Consider the following 12,536-nt stretch of genomic DNA (forward strand, 5'->3'; position numbering starts at 1 on the left):
CGAACCTGTGTGCCCTGCATTGGCAGGCAGACTCTCAACCACTGCGCCACCAGGGAAACCCTAAGTTCTTCTTTAACTGTTCCTTTTTCTTCCTAAACTTGTCTTTCCATCCACTTCCCACATCTAATTTTATACTAATATAATATATGTTTGGAAGTCTTTTATGAATTATTCCTATCAGGTTTCCTTAAATTTATATTTATGTTGCTGAGAAACCTGATAGGTTTCCTATGATCCGAAGTCTTTAAGTACTGAAACGTTTCTTCTGGCTAGGGTTATCATTGCCATTATTAGTAACATGTATTTGATTAAAGCAATATATATGGGTTGCTAATTTTGGCAAATAATTGTTAAACATAAAAAAGTAAATTTTTATTGGAAATGCATCTCTTGATGAGGTGAATGAGGTTGTTTTTCTCTCCCAATCAGTTTATTTCTCTCTCTACTGGAATAAGATACATTAACATCAGATCAGTTCCTTTTTTTTATTGTTATAGGTGCTGGTGCTGAGAAACTTCCACATAGTTAAGTACAAGAGAAAGGAAGGGTTTTTTTACAGCAATGCCACAAAAGTTTTTGGACTCGAGTTATAAGCCAGAAATCATGCAGTGATCAGCAAGAAACTAACATAACATTATAAAGCAACTATACTCCAATGAAAATTAATTAAAAAAAAAAGAAGAAATCATGCCATGATCCATCATTAGCAATTCTTTTTAATGGTCTATCAGCTGATGATACAATCAGTTCTTGCGTCCTTCCTTGGTTCTGCGTGCTCCTGTGGTGTCAACATCATCTTCCCTGGGCACTTATGCTGTCAGCCTGTGGCACTCCTCCGAAGTGAAGAGGAGATATTGATACTTCCCACCATACAGTCAGTGTGTGCTGCACTCAGTAACTTCACGGTATGCAAAGAAAAAAACTGACAAAATACTCAAACCCACTTTTCTGGGTAAGGTTTAGCTCAGCGGCCACCAAAACACCTTCTGCCTGCTGGTTCCTGGGGATGTCTGTGCAGGTATCTAGCTTTTGCCCGAATCTCATTTCTGCTTTGACACCTTGTGCTTCCTCTACACATCTTCATTGCATAAACTAGCTCCTGCTTGGCACTCACTAGAGTTTTCTTCTTGGTGACCACTCAGGCTGGCACATTTGCTGGAGCAGTTTCTCAACACTCATTCTCCTTATTTCTGCAAAAGGTGCACCCATCGTTGTCAGAGCTCTGAGCCGCTGACGAGTCCCCTGCACCACGTCTCATCTCTCTGTGCTCTGAGCCTTGTGCTTTCTTACGAATCCACGTCTATGCCTTCGATTTCTGTGCGTGAGCACACATGTCTCAGAGAGTTATATCTCTAACCAAGATCTCTCCTCTTTTAGTCATATTCTTCCCAGACATCCCTCTTGCCCGTCTCAAAGACGTTTCCAAACTTAAATTTAACATCTCCAAAACTGAACTTTTGAGTCCTTCCAAACCTCTCCCTCCTAAAAACAATAAACAGAAATGAAACAGGCCAGTTCTCTTCCAGGGCCTCCCATTCCCATTCAGTGACTGGTACTGCTGTCCACCCAGCCAGAAACGTGGGAGTGACCTTGACCCCTCTGTCCTGCCCACTTCCTGTAGCCCATCCCTCACAACCCCTGGAAGGTCCAATCTCTAGCCGTCTCTTGGTTTGGCCGCTCTTCTGCATTCCTACCATGCACCCTGGTTCTCACCATCTTAGTGGATTCTTGCTCCCAAGGGGCAGTCATGCTGGGCCCCACGAGGCCGGCTCATCCCTCCAACCTTGTCTGACATCATGTTCCCTTTGTTCTCTCTCTCCTCTAACCGCACTGTCTTACTTGGGGGGCTTCCTCCTGCCACAGGCTAATCCCCTTGCTGAAACTGAGTCCCCCAAAAACCAAGTCCCCTTACTAAGTTTATGACTGATCTCTATGCGAAACTTTATTCCCTTTGTTGTCCCACCCCTCTTCCCTTTCAGGACTGAGGAGTATCAAAGAAAAGGGGTGATTGAAGCCAAGCAGGACCCTGCAGGACCTCCCCTTGTACAAAAGCCCCTGTGCATTGTGCTCTGAGCACCCCGGGACCTGCCTTCTTCCAGCAGCCTCTCCAGTCTGGTTGCCTCTCCTGCCTGGCTCGCCTCCCACACTGCAGTCTCTTTGGACTAAGGGGGTGTCCCTCTTAGTCAGACCCGCTCCAGGAGAGGCGGTCCCTTCCTGTCTGACACACTCTTCATATGATGGGAAGGGCATGTATGGTTCCTAGCAAAGACAATGGGTATTTCTATGCTCGTGTAATGTGTCCAAAATAGATTCATCTTGAAATTTATGGAGTAATCAGAGAACAGAAGCTTCTAATAAGTGTTCCTAGGGAATTATTATAAATTAGTATATATTTACTAGGCATCTGCTGTGCTAGGCACTGATGGAAGAAATAGAAATTTAAGATCAAGTCTCTCTTCCCTCAAAGAAGTAATACGTGCCTGTTGTCAAAATTAAAACAGTTCTGAAGTATAAAGAGTAAAAGTGAAAGGCCCTATTCACTCCCTTCTCAGTCGCTCTTCGTGAGATCTTTCCAAGCTGTTTTCAGTGTTCTTAGAGGTAAATATACATGCATCTGTAAATGCACGTATACACATACACCGGGTTTTTAATGGGACTATGCTAGACACATTGTTCTGTAACTTGCTTCTTACAGTTTTAGTTTTACACCTTCCCATGTCCTATGTGCATATAGATCTACCTCATTCTTCTTAGTGGCTGCATCGTGTTTATAATAAGGACATACTATCATTCATTTAACGTTGTGTATTGATGGACATTTAGGTTAGTTCCAGTTTTTCCTTATTAGAGTCACGTGCATAAGAAATTAACTTGTATAAATTCAACCATATGTGCTCAGCAAACAGTGAAAACAAACAGAGGAACAATGAAGCAGTAAAAACAATGAGTAAGCATGTGTGGTGAAGAACACGAGCTCTGGAGCCAGACTACTGGATTCAAATCCTTCTCTGCCGCTTAGTAGCTGGGTGATCTTGGGCAAGTTACTTAAGATCTCTGTGCCTCACTTCCTCATCTGGAAAATGGAGGTAGTAATGGTGCTTTTCTCATCGGGTTCTTACAAGGATTAAATGATTAACACATGCAATGCGTTTAGAATAGTTCCTGGTGCATAGGGAGTACTAAATAAATGTTAACTATCATTCTATTATTATTATTATTATTAATTATTTACAGAGTAGAAGGTATAGAGGAAGTTTTATTAAATATGGCTAACATTTATGAATTGGTTAACATTACTTCAAAATTATTTTGGCTAAAAGAAAGTGGTGGGGTGTACCTACCTTCTCTGGTCTGCAGCTCGAGGGACACTGCAAAGTATGGTAGAATAAGTCCAAGTAAGGCCTTGTTCCCTTTTCTTTTTCACTTAGCTTTTGAACCAGGCAATGGTACAATTATAAATAATCTGAACAGTCTCTATAGTGTGACTTGTGATATAACAAAGTTTAAAGATACCTTTATGGATGTGTTTTACTAAACCCAGAGACACTGGGCTGAGCCTACCTTGTGCTTTGGGTCTCCCCAGTAACAGTGCTGATTATACCAGACTTGCACCTGCTAATGCAGTGGTGGGGGGGGGGGCCCTTCCCAGCAAGGGTGAGGAAGCCGGTGGATGGCACAACCAGGAGAAGCAGAGACACACCTGAACAGGTAAACAAACTCCTGTTGCTAAGAAGGCAGTAAATCAACCAATCCTGTAAATCTTGGGGCTGCCCCAGACCCTTCTAGTCAAGAATTATAATCTAGTTTCCACGGAGTCCAACTGTGTTACCACGAGGCCAGACGAGGTTGAAGCTTCTGCTCTTCCTACTCCCATGTGAACCATTATAGTAAATCCTCCGTTATCTGAGATTCCTGAGTGAGTCTGATCCTTGACCTCACAGGGTCTAACTCAGACACTAGCAAATGGTTTCATAAAAAAGAAAATATGGCCAGTAAGCAAACACCGGAAGGTGTTTGCCCTGCTAGTATGAAACACATACTAACATCACAAGAACCACAAAATATCTCCTTCCTTCTCTTCAACTCTCCTCCTCTTCCTGCTCCTTCTTTTTCCCTTGAAAAAGGCAGATTAAAAAAATATTATAGTATCTTATAAACTTTCAACGAGTAGTAAATAAGTCACAGGGATCTAATGCACAGTATAGTGAATATAGACAAGAGTATTGTACGATAATTATGTAATGTGATGAATATTGTGACAATGGCAATCATATTACAATACATAAATGTCAATGTAACATGCTGTACACAATGTTATATGTCAAATTTATTCAATAAAAAATTATAGTATCCAATTCTGGTGAGGGAGTAAAGAGAATGTATGAGTACAGTAAGTATGGAGAGTCTAAGATCTGTACCCTTTTATCTACTCATTCTACTTCGGGGAATGTCACTGAACAAAACAAAACAAAACAGAGCAACCAACAACCACAACAAAAACCCTAAGTATAGAAAAAGCTTTACATCAAAGATGACCTTCACCATTGTAAACAGTGAATCATTAGAAACAACCTTGCAACTAGTTGTCTGCAATCAATATCCATTTCCCTTGCTCTCCAATTATGACGGAATCCCTGACCTAGGTCAGCACATGGCTGTCAAAATTTATGACTACATTTCCCAGCCTCCCTTGCACCCAGGTGACCATGTGACTAAGTGCTGGCCAATGGAGATACAAGCAAAAGCGAGGATGTGGCTTCTGACTGAGGCTCCCCTACTCTCTGTCTAGAATGTGGACGTAGTAGTCGTGAGCCAGCTGGGACTGTGCTGATGTGGGCAGCTCCCGGGCGACGGCAGAGCAATGAGATGGAAAAAGCCTCTTTGTCTGCACCGTGGAGCCACCATACTAGAGCTGGTCTGTTTGGATAAGAAAACTGTAAATTCAAATTTCCCTTTGTTTGTTTGTTGGCCACGCCACATGGCTTGCAGGATCTTAGTTCTCTGACCAGGGATCGAAACTGGGACCCGGCAGTGAAAGCACTGCATCCTAACCACTGGACCGCCAGGAAATTCCTCCCTTTGTTATTTTGAGTCTCTGTTCCAGCAGGCAGTCTGCATGTAGCTAAAACACACATAAATCAACAGGAAACAATGGAGTGGCATGTCCACTTGGTGAGATGTTAGGTAGCTGCTGAAATTAAGTGATGAAGGTGTGAAATAATAATAAACACTCTTAAGATATATTAATTTTTAAAAGGATGAAAAATTTTGCATGTGGATTGATGATTATATCTAAGTAAAGCTCTTATTAGAAAGAAAACATTGGAAATTTTACATTGAAATATTAATAATGGTTATATTTTAGATAATGAAACATTGAAGGATCTATATTTTTTCTTCTCACTTTATTATTTAAAATTTTTAAAAATTTTTTTATTTAAAATTTTTTGAAATAAAAAAACAAGAAAAAAATTGTTAAATAGTATTCCTAGGATGTTCCGGGTATTGGGATTGGTTGCCTTAGGCTAGGCCTCATGTGCAGGTAGCACAGGCATTGGCCAATGTTGTAGGGAACATGGGGAAGACGCTCCCAGCAAAGGCTGCCTCACAAGACCACCCCTGATTACAGCAATTCCATTACTGACACGCTCTTTACAATAATTCCATTACTGGCTGCTATTTTATCCCCCCTTTGAGGTAACACACTAAGTGTCTGATACATTGGGATGAATCCCTTAATAGGCTGGAACAGCTTAGTAATTAGTGCTTGTGAGATAAATGGGCATGGGTGGGGGTGAGAAGGCAGATGGGGAAGAAAGGGAAAGTGGGAAACATCAAGAGATAGATGTCATCAACCTTAAGCTTTGCCTAAATGAGTTCTTGTTGACCCAGAGGCTGCTGGCTGTCTACCCAAAGTCCATTCTCCCCTTCTTCCTTGCTAATCGATTACCAGGTCGTTGCTGGTTTTTTTTGGTGGGGGGGTGAGCAGTAATTTCCCGTCGTGCCTTGCAACTAGTAGTGATGAGGTGACATTTTTTTCCTTATCAGTCAGAAGTGAGAGGAAGTTTAGGAGTGGGGCTTCTGGACAAGCTATGGTTTTCCAGATAAAAATGGACAGAGTTAGTTGACATACTTTTCATTCTTAGCCCTTCCCCCTTCTTCTCATCTGGACCACAAACACAATGCCTGGAGGTACAGCTGACATCTTTTGTTGATGGCATAAAAAGTGTTAAAAGGTAAGTTTCAGAAAAAAAGTAAAATCATGCCTCACATTCAGATATAAAATGAACATATGTTAAAGATTTTATTGAACTCATGAGGGAACTAAGCAGATGTTATAAGGTGCCAAGAAGCACAAATTCATATGGAGTAAAGGAATGTTGAAATGAATGGAAAATGGAGATAAAACTGGCTTTCCACAGGGTAGGAGGGAAGACACTTGAACCTTTACCTGAAAGGGCAGCATCTGCTCAGTTACAGACAGGAATTCTGCATTGCTATTAGTTACCTACAGTTAGTTAGAGTTGTGAAGTAGCTGCCTGGGTCTGATCAGGTGGAAGGGTGTGTTACAGATAACGGGTACTTTTCCATCAAAGTACAAATGTTTTTCTCCAGAAGGAAGATTAAAAGAACCTTCAGTGATGGTATCAGCTCTGGACTACAGACCTCTGGACTCCTTTGAAGGGAGAAAAATAAACCCCTATTTTCTTAAGTAATAATTGTTGGTTTCTGCTAAACGCACCAGGGAAGTCCCATCACTTTTACCTTTTAATTTACATAGTGGTCCATCAATAAACTGAATGTCCACTCTCAGGGGTGATAAAGCAGCTTGCAGCAGACCAACGTTCCCACTAACAACAACTAGAAAAGCCAGAAAGAAACGTCAGAATCCATCACTTTGAAGGCAGTGAAGAGCTGCTGAAGAGACAAGAGCTGGAGGAATTAAGACTCCAGAAAGCAGGGGCTTCCCTGGTGGCGCAGTGGTTAAGAATCCACCTGCCAATGCAGGGGACACGGGTTCGATCCCTGGTCCAGGAAGATCCCACATGCCGCGGAGCAACTAAGCCTGTGCGCCACAACTACTGAGCCTGTGCTCTGGAGCCCAAGAGCCACAACTACTGAACATGCGTGCCACAACTACTGAAGCCCATGCGCCTAGAGCCCGTGCTCCGCAACAAGAGAAGCCACCGCAATGAGAAGCCTGCGCACCTCAACCAAGAGTAGCGCCCACTCGCCGCAACTAGAGAAAGCCCGCGTGCAGTAACGAAGACCCAACGCAGCCAAAAATAAATAAATTAAATAAATTAAAAAAAAAAAAAAAGACTCCAGGGAGCAGAGAACCCCAGAGGGTGAGCTAATGTCTCCAGCCACTTTTATTTACCCTGAGGGCATCTGCCAATTCTGGACACAGGCATGAGGCTGAGAATCCAGACTTTGAGTCCGCAGAGGGCCACTGCTGGGGACAGGCAAACAGCGGAGCTTTTGGCAGAGACCGAGTGGGGAATTCCAAGGACATGTGCCAGATTCTGGGCAACTCTGTATTTCAAGAAACTGAAATTTAAGCGGAAAGCCTCTGAAAAGCAGAGGAAGCTTTTGATAGACTTGCAAGGTGAAGATTTGCATTTGAGACCTGCTGGGGTGCTGATGGGGTGGGTCACTGCAGAGCAAACCCCAGGCTCCCAGGTGGAAGTTGGAGACACAGAGGTAGACTGAGCCCTACCAGGATCTCAATGCAGCCGTGACTCAGTACGGTCTCTGATTAGATTAAGGAGATTGGCTACTCTTCTCATTGGTCTCTTGGAGTAAGGGGTAAACCCTCCCTGGAGGATAATAACATTTGAAGCCTCTACAACTTTTTACAAGCAAAATTTGGCATCTAATAAAAAATTACCAGATATATGAAAAACAAGAGAGAAAAGACAATAGAAACAGACCCACAGTTAAGCCAGATACTGAAGTTACCTGACTTTAAAATCACTATGGTTAACATGTTCAAGAAAATAGAGGAAAAGATGGAGAATTTTACTTGAGTATTGAAATCTGGAAAAATAAATCAAATGGAAGCTCTAGAGCTAAAAAGTACATTAAATAAAATTATGAATTCAGTACATTAGACACAACAGAAGACAGGGTTAGTGAACTGGGGACAAATCAATAGAGAATATACAAATTGAAGCACAAAAGGAAAGAATGGAAAAAATACAGAAACAAGCATTAGGACATGTGTGACACTATGAGACGGTGAAACATATATGTAATTGGTTTCCCAGAAAAAAGAAAGAGAATGGGGCAATACCAAAAGAGATAATAACCAAGAGTTTCCCAAAACTGATGAGACATCAAATCATAGATTCAAGAAGCACTATGACTCCAAAGCAAGATAAACACAAAGCCAGCCACACCTAGCACATCATAGCAGGACTGCTGAAAACCAAAGATAAACATAAAATGTTAAGAGAATCCAGAAAAAAAAAAAAAGATACATTACCTTTGAAGATTGTTGGCTGACTTTAGAAACAATAAAGCCAGAAGACAATGGAATGGCATCTTTAATGTGATGAAAGAAAATAAACCTGTTAAACATTCCCCAAAGTTTTAGGCATTAGGTTTTATTTAGAGAACAGGGATAGTGAAGATTTCTGATTTTATCTTTTTTTTTTTTTTAGGCCGTACTGCCCGGCATGTGGGATCTTAGTTCCCCGACCAGGGATCGAACCCACGCCCCTGCCTTGGAAGCGCGGAGTTTTAACCACTGGACTGCCAGGGAAGTCCCCCTCTGATTTTATCTTTTTAATTGTCTTGCATAATATGTGATTTATAAGTTATCTGGAATTAAGTAAAAAAAAAGAAAAAAGAAGTATTCTAGCATTCCATAGAAGTTTTTCAAACTGTAAGCCTACAGCAATGATTAGCTACTTTCTTGCCTTCATAGTCACCTTAGTTTTAATTCATCCCTAAATTTAAATCACAAAACAAATGTTGTATATAGAATTCTTTTTAACTTTAAAAATGGATTAAACAGTAGAACACAGATAGATTACCCAGAACTTAATTCAGTAGTATTGATACCATGGTTTAATTTACTTCATCGTCTCTGCCCTTATTTTATTTTATTTTTCAAAGTTAGTACATTGCCTACGTACGCATCTTTTGGGAGACAGATGAATGGAGTACTTGTGTTAAACATCTGGGACCAGGATATGTCAGAGATTCAAAACCAGGACACAGAACATGAGGGCTAAATGCTTCTAGAATGATTCTACCCGAGTCACAGGTGAGCAGGCCAACTCCTTTCTGATAGTACCTGAGATCTATTCTCCCAGCCCATGTCTCCTGAGTCTCGGAGTAACTCTCATCTGATATTTTCATAACTTCTTTCAGCTTCTATCATTTTCAAGGGTGACTGAAATTATGTATTCCCAATCAGATGGGAACAAACCTCCCTCTCCACCCGCTTGTTTTCTCTGTTCCTTCCACAGTCTTCTCATCCAGCCAAGATGCTGAATAAAACGACCATATCTCCTAATATCAGTGAAACTGAAAACTTACCAGACTGAAAGTATGAATCATCATTCAAATTCCCCCCAAAATTCTAGTTTATAACCACTCCTCGGAAATTCCCATTTATAAGTAGAAAAATCAAGAATGAAGTTATTTTCTTTTCAAATCCATTTCTCCATCTATAAAAAAATTAGTTTACCACACAACTTAACCCACTGCATGTATATTGTTCTGATCCAAGCAACTATAAATAAAGCTGAACTGCCAAAACTTCCTGTTTCTTTTCATTTTTTTTTTTTTTTTTTTTTTTTTTTTTTTTTTAAATTCTTTTTTTTTAAATTATTTATTTATTTATTTATTTATTTATTTATGGCTGTGTTGGGTCTTCGTTTCTGTGCGAGGGCTTTCTCCAGTTGCGGCAAGCGGGGGCCACTCTTCATCGCGGTGCACGGGCCTCTCACTATCGTGGCCTCTCCCGTTGCGAAGCACAGGCTCCAGACGCGCAGGCTCAGCAATTGTGGCTCACGGGCCCAGTTGCTCCGCGGCATGTGGGATCTTCCCAGACCAGGGCTCGAACCCGTGTCCCCTGCATTGGCAGGCAGATTCTCAACCACTGCGCCACCAGGGAAGCCCTCTTTTCATTTTTTCTCTAGCAAGAATTGGTAACATTTAGCATTAAATTTCACTGTCATGCAAAGGATGTTTAAGGATTTTCCGGTTTTACTCCACCGGAAGTAGGAACAGTTATGCAGAAGTCCCCTGATTCTTTATCACCACAAAACCCACAGCAACCAAAACACATACACAAATTAAGAATTCTTCATCTCAAGAAATTGCAGTTGAAGCCACTAAGTGTAAGAACAACAGAAAAAGAGGCAGATTAATAAAATACAGTAAGACCCATAAAAGTTGAATTATGCATTTTCATCTTGAAAGATACTGCTGTATCGCCCTCTTAAGAGTTGGACCAATTTAACCTTCCACAAGTAAGGTATGAGGGTGCCTATTTCCACATAGCCTTGTTATCATAGCATGGTATCCAATTTTTTTTCAATCTGAAAGGTAAAAAGTGGTATTTTGGTGTAGTTTTATATCTAGTATGTCATCATGAATGAGATTAGTAATTTTTCGTATGCTTACAAACCATTTATATTTCCTTTTCAGTGAATCATATTTTAATAGCTTTTGCCCAGTTTTCTATTTTGGTCTTTTTCTTATCAAATTGTGAGAGTTCTTTATGTACTAAAGAGATTTGTCTCTGATGTGAACTGCCAATATTTTCCCCCGTTTTGCCATTCGTCTTTCGCCTTGACTAAGAAGTTGATTTGGCCCAAGGTAAAGAACTTTAATTTCAAAGCTTTCCTAAGTGGTTGTGTCCTCAAAGGAGGCTACGGAGGTAGGAGGCTCTTGTTTGGAAAGACACAGCAATCTGCCTGCTTCCTGCGCCCTGTCAGGCCCGTGGGCAACGCCTGCAGGTCAGCGGAGGAAAAAAGGGAACAGATGTCACTCGAATGGTGTGTGCAGAGTCCTCCCGGTGGGGGCCAGGAACACTGGCACACAGGGCACCTTTGGGAACACGTTTCTCTGCCCGAAGACGGATTTAGGCGCACATCCCACCTGAGGCTTCCCCCAGAGAGTCGGAGGGCACCAGGAGGGGGGGGGTCGTGTTTCCCTCTCCTGGTGGAGGGTGTCAGAGCGTGTGCAGAGCCTCTTTCAGACCGTCCGCGGCGCCTGGTGTGATTCTAGACCCAACACATCCATTTTGGGAAAGGTGATGCAGGGGCTACTCGTGTCCTGGGGATTGTCCCGGTGTAGGGAGAGGGCCAGATCCTAGCGCACGGTTTCTCCACGGTGCCCCGGCGGGCAGCGGTACTGTCGTCCCGGGTGAGGTGGGGGCCGGGTAGCTTGCCCAGGTACCCAGGGCTGGAACCGGCTGCCGGGTGCCGGGCCCAAGCTCTCAAGCCCCAGCCCTCGGCAGTGCTAGAGCGGGTCCAAGGAAGGGCCTTGGGATTCGCAATGGAAGGGCCAACAGCCTCACCGGAGTAAACTTTCTGGGGTCTGAGACGGACTCTAGCTTCCATTCCCGGGTCCTGCCAAGGGCGGGTGTAACCATCTCTCAAAGCTCGGCCAGGACCTGTGCTCAACCACCCAGGCTCTGCTCTCGACCTCTGAGCATTTCACACATTGCCCTCAAGTTTTTATGCACCCTTGTCTTTTTGTTTGTTTGTTTTTTGGCCGCGCCACGTGGGATCTTAGTTCCCCGACCAGGGATGGAACCCGCGCCCCCTGCACTGGAAGCACAGAGTCCTAACCCCTGGACCGCCAGGGAAGCCCCTGTGCACCCTGGTCTTATTTCCTCACCTAGACATCCGACATCGGCCGCGCAGAGGTTTACGGGTATGGACCACATCCGACGGCAGAGCGCTTCGGCAGCAGGCGGATCTCCACGGATCTCGTCGCCGACAGCGTGTGGGGACCGGCTCAGGAAGGCCAGCAATGAGCGGAGAGGCGCGAGGGCAAGGGACCGGGAAGTTCACCGAGGGGAGGCCCCGGCGGGGTGATGGACGGCGGGATGAAAAGCCGGACTTTAGGGGGGACAAAACATCTGGCCCAGCCTGGTGGGGGCGGGGGGCGGACCCGGCTGCAGAAGGTCCAGACTCTCCCTCGGGGGGGAAAAAGGCACTTCCTGCCAGGTGCTCTGGCCTCTTTCGAGGTTTCTGGAGAAACGAAGCCAGGCTCCATTTCCTCAAGTCAGGCAAACCGGGCCGGGCCAGCAGTCCCGCCCTGACAAGTGCCTCAGCCCTCAGAGGCTAGGCCGGCGGTCTCCGCAGCTCCGGGCTGAGGCCTACAGCACCTCGCGGCCCGGGTCTTCCCGCCAGCCCCGCCCCCGACCCCCAGCAAGTCCGGGGCGGGGTCTTCGCCCCAGCTCCTTCTCGCCCTCCCCTCTGCCCGCCCACATCTTCCCCCAGCCTCCAGCCAGGGTCCTCGCCCCAACCCCGCCCCACCCTTGTCCCGCACTCCCGCCTCGCCCCCGG

At 44.0% G+C, this 12,536-nt stretch overlaps 1 long non-coding RNA gene across 1 annotated transcript; it reads right to left on the reverse strand.

Moving 5' to 3' along the window:
• Positions 1-700: 700 nt before the first annotated feature.
• Positions 701-12,512, reverse strand: LOC309666399. The gene is made up of 3 exons (XR_014267075.1): positions 11,863-12,512; positions 3,342-4,114; positions 701-1,482 (listed from the first exon to the last, which is right to left on the reverse strand). It is a non-coding gene; the product is annotated as an uncharacterized lncRNA (long non-coding RNA).
• Positions 12,513-12,536: the final 24 nt, after the last annotated feature.

The sequence above is a fragment of the Balaenoptera physalus genome (genome assembly GCF_965194825.1).
Source record: "Balaenoptera physalus genome assembly, chromosome: 8".
Lineage (NCBI taxonomy): Eukaryota > Metazoa > Chordata > Mammalia > Artiodactyla > Balaenopteridae > Balaenoptera > Balaenoptera physalus.